The sequence below is a fragment of the Anopheles merus genome, unplaced genomic scaffold (genome assembly GCF_017562075.2).
Source record: "Anopheles merus strain MAF unplaced genomic scaffold, AmerM5.1 LNR4001054, whole genome shotgun sequence".
In the NCBI taxonomy this organism is placed as follows: Eukaryota; Metazoa; Arthropoda; class Insecta; order Diptera; family Culicidae; genus Anopheles; species Anopheles merus.
The window spans coordinates 13,647-21,637 of NW_024428634.1; the positions used below are offsets into that span (position 1 = coordinate 13,647).

General features: G+C 49.2%; 1 pseudogene; it reads right to left on the reverse strand.

Moving 5' to 3' along the window:
- Positions 1–2,278: 2,278 nt before the first annotated feature.
- LOC121603320 lies at positions 2,279–7,967 on the reverse strand (annotated as a pseudogene).
- Positions 7,968–7,991: the final 24 nt, after the last annotated feature.

Below are 7,991 nucleotides of genomic sequence, written 5' to 3' on the forward strand. Positions count from 1 at the left end.
AGACAAAGACACACGGGTAATAGGGGCATCACAGAGACTGTATGCGTGAGAGATACAGGAAGCAAAACTTTAACGTCATCTGCGTATAGCAGGAAGCCGTTACCTGGAAGGATAGCAGTACAGTCATGGGGAAGAGAATGAACAGTAAGGGACTAAGGATGGTATAGTAGATTAAGAAGTGCTGCAAATCAAATGCTAATGAAATTTGTTGTAATCTTTGAAAATCTCATCCATGACACAAACATATTTATCACAAATTTTTAATAGCGAAGTAAAAAAAACTGTAAAAAGTCAGGTTGGAAATGTCTAATAGCTGAACAACAAACTCTTCACAGAAACACACCGATGAAACATCATATAAAATAGCTATTTGATTTTTGATCTGATTCGAAGTGTTCCCTGCCAAGTGACAACAACTACAGATCAGAATTGAATCGTTTCCAATCAAAACCAACTGGAACTCCGAATAGACTCGCGTAGGCCTATGACTCGTGAATCGTTATTTTGTTAGCAACAACAACAAGAAAAATCAGTTACACGGATACACAGCGCTGGTATTGAATGCGTACTGTAAGCAAAAAACGTTTATTTAGTAATTATTCTTTACTGCAACTGCAACTGAGTGGACACACAACCTGCAAACCTGTCCCATTGTTTTTTTGTTTTTTTTTTTTTTTTTGTGGTAAACCGAAGGCCAAACTTCTAATATTGCAAGTGTCCCTGCTGTTCGTACAAGCTGTAGCTTCACTAAGGTAGACGATATATATATATATATATCGCGGCAAGCGTACGGTTCCACTTTTCCAACAAGCACTAAAGCAGCAGCCGGGACCGGGTCTAGGCGGTGCAGGCACTACCCAGCTGATGGCGTCAGCTAAACAGCAACCACAACGATACAGTGCCGGCCAGCGGTGGGGCCAGCAGTTGCGGTAACTGGAAAACGCGTCCTTAAAAACATACCGGGGGGGGGAGGGCAGACCCCGGAGCAAGCGAAACAATAATACGGCGCACAACGAAACGGCAGCGCAACGGAACCGGGAATGGATAGTGTCATACTGTCGAGGCAACGTACTCGCTACGCCCTATATGTGTATATTTATATGTATAGATATCGGTAAGCGATATGATTTCAACTACTTAGACTGCTAGTACCTCCTACACTGGCCCTCGGGCCATCGCTATCGATGTAACGGTTTGCTACAAAGGGTTTTCATGGGTTTGTTTATTGTTTGTTTGTTGTTTTGGTTTTCTTAGCGTTTCCAGGACTATCTCCTCTGCTACTAGCTACTCTTGCCTGGCTGCCCTGCTTGGAGGGGCCGGCCGGAATGCTATTTCCTTCAATCGGCAACTACGGATCCAAAGCGCAAAACGGGCGGCCGACACTACGCAGCGTGCCGCGGCTACGGATAGATTACTTTATGCATGTGCATGAGTGTATGTGTGTGAGTGCAAGTGGCCTGCATCTTAGTACACCCTCTGCGCATACCACACACCACCCGCGGTACACACGCTATACATAATTGACTTTGGTATTTCTGGTTTAAACGGTACGGTTATCGCCCTACAACTGCTCCGCCCTGCTCGCGGTATTTGGTTTTGTTTTGAACGGCTCGGAGCACGGATTTGCTTCAATAATGCCTATACGCACACACACACACACACACACATACACACACATACGTGGGTACGAACCATTTGACTAATCGATAAATAACAATACTGCCGACAATTATTACATACTGAAGCGTTTTTTTGTGTTTCGGCGCACCTTGGCGCCCTTTGTCCTGTGCGTGTTGCATTTTTTCCTGGGGTTTTCTTCTTCTTCTATTTCTTTATTCTTCTTCTTCTTCTTCTTTCTTCTTCTTCTTCTTCTTCTTCTTCTTTTTCTTCTTCTTCCGTTTGTTTGCTTTCTTGGTGCGATCGTGCACCGTAGGCTTTAAGAACCGAGCTTTGGCATCGGGACAATCGAGGCTCTATATCTAAACCTTGGGCAACCAGAGCGTGCTTACTAATAGCGCATGATGAGAAAGGGTTACGTTTGTGCAGCCTCCGAATCAATGATTAAAACTGAAGAAAACACATCCACACCTACTTGACCATTAGTGTGATCTCTGCTTCGCGGCGTCGTTTGGGCGGGTTATGTTCCTGCATGCTATAGTGGAATTGGTCCAAAACGTTGTATTTTTTTTTTCGATTTCAATCTGCTACTAATACTTGCAACAGCAACAACAACAACTAAAACCACAAGCCATCGAGTCGTTGTGTGGGTGTGTTCGCAGCAGCATGGCTCCACGTTCTAACTTAGCTACGGACCGGCAAGGTAGGTGCAAACTGGTGGCCTGAGACCGAGGAAAGGTAAAGTCAAACACTTGGCCGGGCGTACGTCGATTTACAGCGCAATCAGCTTGGTGCGGCAGCTCGCCTTTTCCCACTTTTCCTCCAGCTGCTTGATCTCGGCAAACGCGGCACTGGTGCTTCTTACTGGCGCGACGGGGCTCTGTAGAACAAAAATAATTGAGATATTGAGTTCTGATTGATTCATTTCACAGATTTACTCTGTAGCATCCTTATTTACTTCACGAATCTGAAATAAGAATAATTGGAGTCACTAAACGAAGATTCGATTAGTGACTCAAGTGATTCTATTGCAGATTCGTGTTTCAAATTCAAGAATCTGTATCTTGAGAACCTTTGGAGTACTGATGAGTTCTCGAGCGGTGTGTCTCGACTCATGAATCATTAAACATTGATTGCAACACATTGAATCACATCAAAGATTCATTATTTGAACTCATGATTCTGGTAAATAGCAGTCACTGGAATAGTGTTGGGAAGAAGAAGAAGATTTCGTCGAAATCAATTCCAGCTAGCTCCGAAGATTTCTGGAATTGATTCCGGATAGTAGGCCAGAATCAGTTTCAGAAATTAGAATTGGCTCCGAAATCGTTTGCGAAATCAGAATTGGCTCGGATTCAGATCGGCATCATCGAAATCAGAATTGGCACTGGAATTGGAGTCGGTTACGATATCTTAGGCATTTTCTGCATCTTGGGAGAGATTAGGCATTTTGGTCTTATTATCTTAGGACTGCTACGATTGTATTGATAGCCGCAAAGAATCCAAAATTACCTGTAAACAACGTATACTTATGGAGATTCTGGGACTGATTTCGCTTCTGAAATTTCTGATTTCTCAATTCCAGAACTGAATCAGATGCCAGAGCCAATTCCAAACCCGGTACCAATTCTGATTCCGGAGCCGATTACGATTTCCGAGACTGGAATCATCTTTGGAATCGGCACAGGAATCAGCTGCGGAATCTAAATCGGATGCGGAATTGATTCTGAGCACGGAATCGTAATCAAGTCGTTTCTATTGCAAGCTCCCACGAAATCTCACCCTGCATCTTAAGAATTTATGAAGAATCAATTGTCTCTTGAAGGATTTGCCAAGATCTTGATTCAGAATCGTATCCTCAATCATCTGCATTTGCCAGATGAATCTGGAAGTCAACAGTCATTCGAATCACAAACGAATTCACGACTTTCCCATTCATTCTTGTTTATCTACATTTACTTCAAGAATCTGAAATAAGAGTCTCGAACCGAAACCTAAACCAGAAGCTTGAGATCTAATGGGTTCTCCTAAGGTTGTGTCGTACGATTCTTGAATTGTTGATGAATTGATTCCGACTCATTAGCGATTCTGTTCGACTCACCTTGACGGTAATCTTGCGCGGATCGAGGTTAGCGCCGAGCGTCTGCAAACCCTTGCCAATGTTGGACAGCGGGCTGGTCAGCTTCTTCAGCTGGCGCAGCGCATTATCGCTGCCACCACCACCACCACCACCGCCAGCTCCGCCCGCCGGGGCCTGCAGGTTCAGGCTCATCGTGTTGCGGCCCGGCCGGTTCGGGCCACCGTCGCCGCCGCCGCCACCCCCGTCGCCACCGCTCGCCGTCCCATCGACGAAGATTTCCGGCGCGGGGCTGCTGACCCGTATCGGCGACGCACACTCCAGCATGCCGACCGGCATGTTGATGTGATCGGTCACGGACGAGATCGACATGGTGGACAGGTCGGACGACATCTGGCGATGCTGTCCCGCTCCTCCAGCACGTTGCTGCTGGCCGGCCCGACGCCCTCCTGCTCACCGCCGCCGCCGCCGCCGCCTCCCATCACGATGCCGACCGACGGCAGGAACACGTTCTCGTTGTACAGCGGGTTCTGCTCGACCAGCTCGTACTCCGGCTCGTACATGCACGCTCCCTCCTCCGACTCCGAGCTGGAGCGCTCCATCTTGCCGCCGGCCGACGCCGACCCGGGGCGCAGCCCGCCCGTCGTACCACGGCCCCCGCCGAGCCGCCGAACGAGCTGACCGAACCGCTCGAGCCGTCGCGCCGCCCGCCGGACCGAGCTGCCCCCCATCCCCCGAACCGACCCCATCGTCCACGCCGCCCTTGCCCGGCTTGCCCTTACTGCCGCCGCTCGCGCGCCCAATCTTGCTCGCGTTCAGCGACTGGCCAATCTTGGGGAACTGGCCCGCCATGTGCTGAACGAACGCTTTCGAGCCCATCTGCACCAGCTGCGACTCGGACAGGTTGCGCGGGATGCCGGCGGGGACGGACAGCAGCGTGCGGCTCTTGCGCCGCTGCAGGCTGCCGCCGCACTGGAACGCCACCTCCGTCCGGCCGCAGTTCTGCAGCGCGATGCGGAACAGGTCGACGATCGCGGTGAGCGACCGGCGATCTCCTCGGCTTGCGGATCACCACCGCCACGTTGTGAAGAAACCGGATGTTGGGCGAGGCGGAACATGTGAAAGTAGCCGTCCACACCGTCGACGCGTATTCAGCCGGACGCAGAGGTGGGCGGCCGCCGGCCCTGGAACATCTTGCTGTGCTGGAACAGGCCGAGCTCGATCAGCGTGACGCTCGCGAGCGGCACGTTCTCGAACCGCACGATCTTGTCCAGGTGCGAGTCGTACTCGGCCACGATGTAGCAGTCGTCGGTCAGGATCAGGATCGTGTCCACCTCCGTCTCGCTCGGGTCCCCGGTACTGGTGTGGGGTTGGGCGGAAACGGGGAAGGAAGGAAGGAAAACAGTATTAACGTTCGGATCGCGTGCGGTTGTTTGCATTGGGGGAGTGTCACAGCGGGCAAAAAACAAAACAACCAAAAACGGGTTTTACAAGATGGAAAAGTTTTTCTTCTGCTGTTGTTACTTATTGGTAATAACATCAATCACAAAATAGTGCTTATTGTACGCCTGCAAAGCTTCAAACAAACGCAAAAAGTGTACTAACTACTAGCGGATTGCATACATGCAGGAGCGGTTTTGCCTTTTTTTTATTACGTCTATGGTATTATATGGAGAAGCGACGATTAATACTGTGGTGACTGTTCCTCGGGGAAGGAAGTAAGAGAAGTATGGCTGTTCATTGGGCTGAGGGCCTTCCCCAGTCCACCTCTTAATGACAAAACAAGGCCGCAAACAAAGGCGCCGCTGTGCGCCGCGGGATACAACAATCGATGCTTTCTTTGTGTTTTTGTTCTCTCTCTCTCTGTTTGCTATTCTGGCACACGGTCAAATGACGTCAGCGCCGGCATGGAGCGATAAGAAGTGGGCCCTACACAGCTGCACTTGCATGACTCATCACTCGCATTACACATGAACGCTGGCACCGCCAATTGGCAGATTGCGCCATTTCACGCAAACGCCTTTTTTTTTTTTTTTTTTTTTTGCCGCAAAAAGTGGGTCGATTATTGTTTAGCTGTTTTTAACACTACCGCAGCTACTACTACTACCACTACACATACAGGCTTCTAAGCATACACACATAAGGCATCGCATGAAAGGCATTTTTGGGTGGGTGGTGGTGGTGATGGTGGCGCCCTTACCTTGGATCGGCATCGATGAGACCCCAGGCACCGCCCGGCAGCTGGGGCGTGCCGAGCAGCAGCCCGGCAGTCCTCGACCAGCAGGCGCGCATGCTCCGCCCCTCCAGCGCGCCGTCTCGTCCGTGGCGGCGGTCTGGGTGCCGCCGAGCGCCGACACCGACTCGGGCGACACGTTGTTGCCGAGCATCATATCGATCGTGGCCTGCCGGTACGTTCCTTAAACCGGGCCAGATAGTAGCTGCAACGGGGGACGGGGTGGCGGTGGTATAGAAGAGAACAAGATGGAAAGAGATAATGAGTGAGCAGATGAGCCTAATTGCTGCCGACAGTGTTATAGTTTGAATCGGGGGGGGGGGGGGGTGTAGATAATGTGAGGGAAGGGGGGGGGTAGCAGCTTCCGGTGCTGTGTTTGATACGCACATCCATGTCTCAAGGTAAATGTGGTCAAATCCTATGCTTTGCCGACAATGCATTTTTTTACTAGATTTAGATTTTTCAAACCTTTTTTTCAATACGGTGACATCCATTAACTACGTAACGCATGACGTAGCATTCATTTGGATATTTTAAAGATGCATACGTGTACTTCAGTAAAAGAGTGGTGGGACCTCGAAATCTTAACTACCTGATTTCGATTTCTTCTCCGAAATTGATTCCAATTCCAGAATAGGAATCGGCTCCGGAATCGGCTCCGGATAGGAATCGGAATCGACTTCGGAATCGACTCCGAAATCGACTCGAAATTCGAAATCAGATCGGCTCCGGAATCTCCATGAGAATAAATTGTTTTTAAGTACATTGAATCCTTGCGGCTTTATATTAACTACGGGACCGAGCATCCAGTACAGCCGGGGTCGATTCCGGAGCCGATTCCGGAGCCGATTCAGACCATCTCTGGAGTCAATCCGGAGCAGATTCCGGAGTCGATTCCGGAACCAACACCGGAGTCGATTCCGAACCAATTCCGGAGTCGATTCCGGAACCGATCCCGGAGTCGATTCCGGAACCGAGTCCGGGATCGATTCCCGGGGCCGATTTCGGGGGGGTCGATTCCGAAGCTGATTCCGGAGTCGATTCCGGAATCAATTCTGGGGCCGATTCCAGTGTCAATTCCGGGGTCGATTCGGAGCCGATTCCAGAACAGATTTGAAGCAGATTCCGGAGCGATGCCAGAACCAATTCCGGGGTCGATTCCAGAGCCGATTCCCGGGTCGCTTCCGGGTCCGATTCCGGGATCGATTTCGGAGCTAATTCCGGAGTCGATTCAGAGCAGATTTCAGAGACGATTCTGCAGTCTATTCCGGAGCTGATTCAAGACACTGATTCCGAACCTACAATCCAAAAAACCAAAAACAACCAAAAACATTTTTCCCATCACTACAGTGCATGATTCTGTTGTAAAGGTACGAAAAGGATGTGGTGCGAAGAGTGTTACACACGATAAACAAATTATTAGAGTATGTTTAATTAATAAAATATTAGCAAAAACAAACCACAAACTCAATTACGATTTTTAAGAACAATCATAATAAGCACTTATTAGTATTTCCATCAAATCCCACATTCGATTATTACACTCGAAAAATAAAATTATACAACTCATTCAGCACACAATCGAAACATCATTACACCGGACGGATAAGAAGGTCGAAGAACGAAAGTCACAAATGGACAATTTTTGGCATGTCGAAACTAAACAAAACGACTTTTAACACATCCATCAGACTATCTCAGAGTATAAGAACCTTAGTGGGATTGAATTGGCAATCTATTCATTTTCTACTGCGCCTAATTGCTCACACAAACGTAACGAGAGCGTACAAAAAAAACCCTCTAGAGACATTAATACCGGACCACCACACACAGACACACACACTGCTGCTATTAGTGAAAGGAAAACACAAACGAAGCATGAATTCCGAAAACAAAACCAAAAACAAGCAAGAGAGGAGTTGGGAGCGCGCACCTGGCACTGTGGACGACCTGCTCGAGCAGCAGATGCTCGGACGCGCACTGGCCATAGTTGTAGTACGTCAGCGGGCCGGCCGGTTTGAGTGCGGTCGCGGCATGCCGACGACCGCGCCGCGCACATCGTCC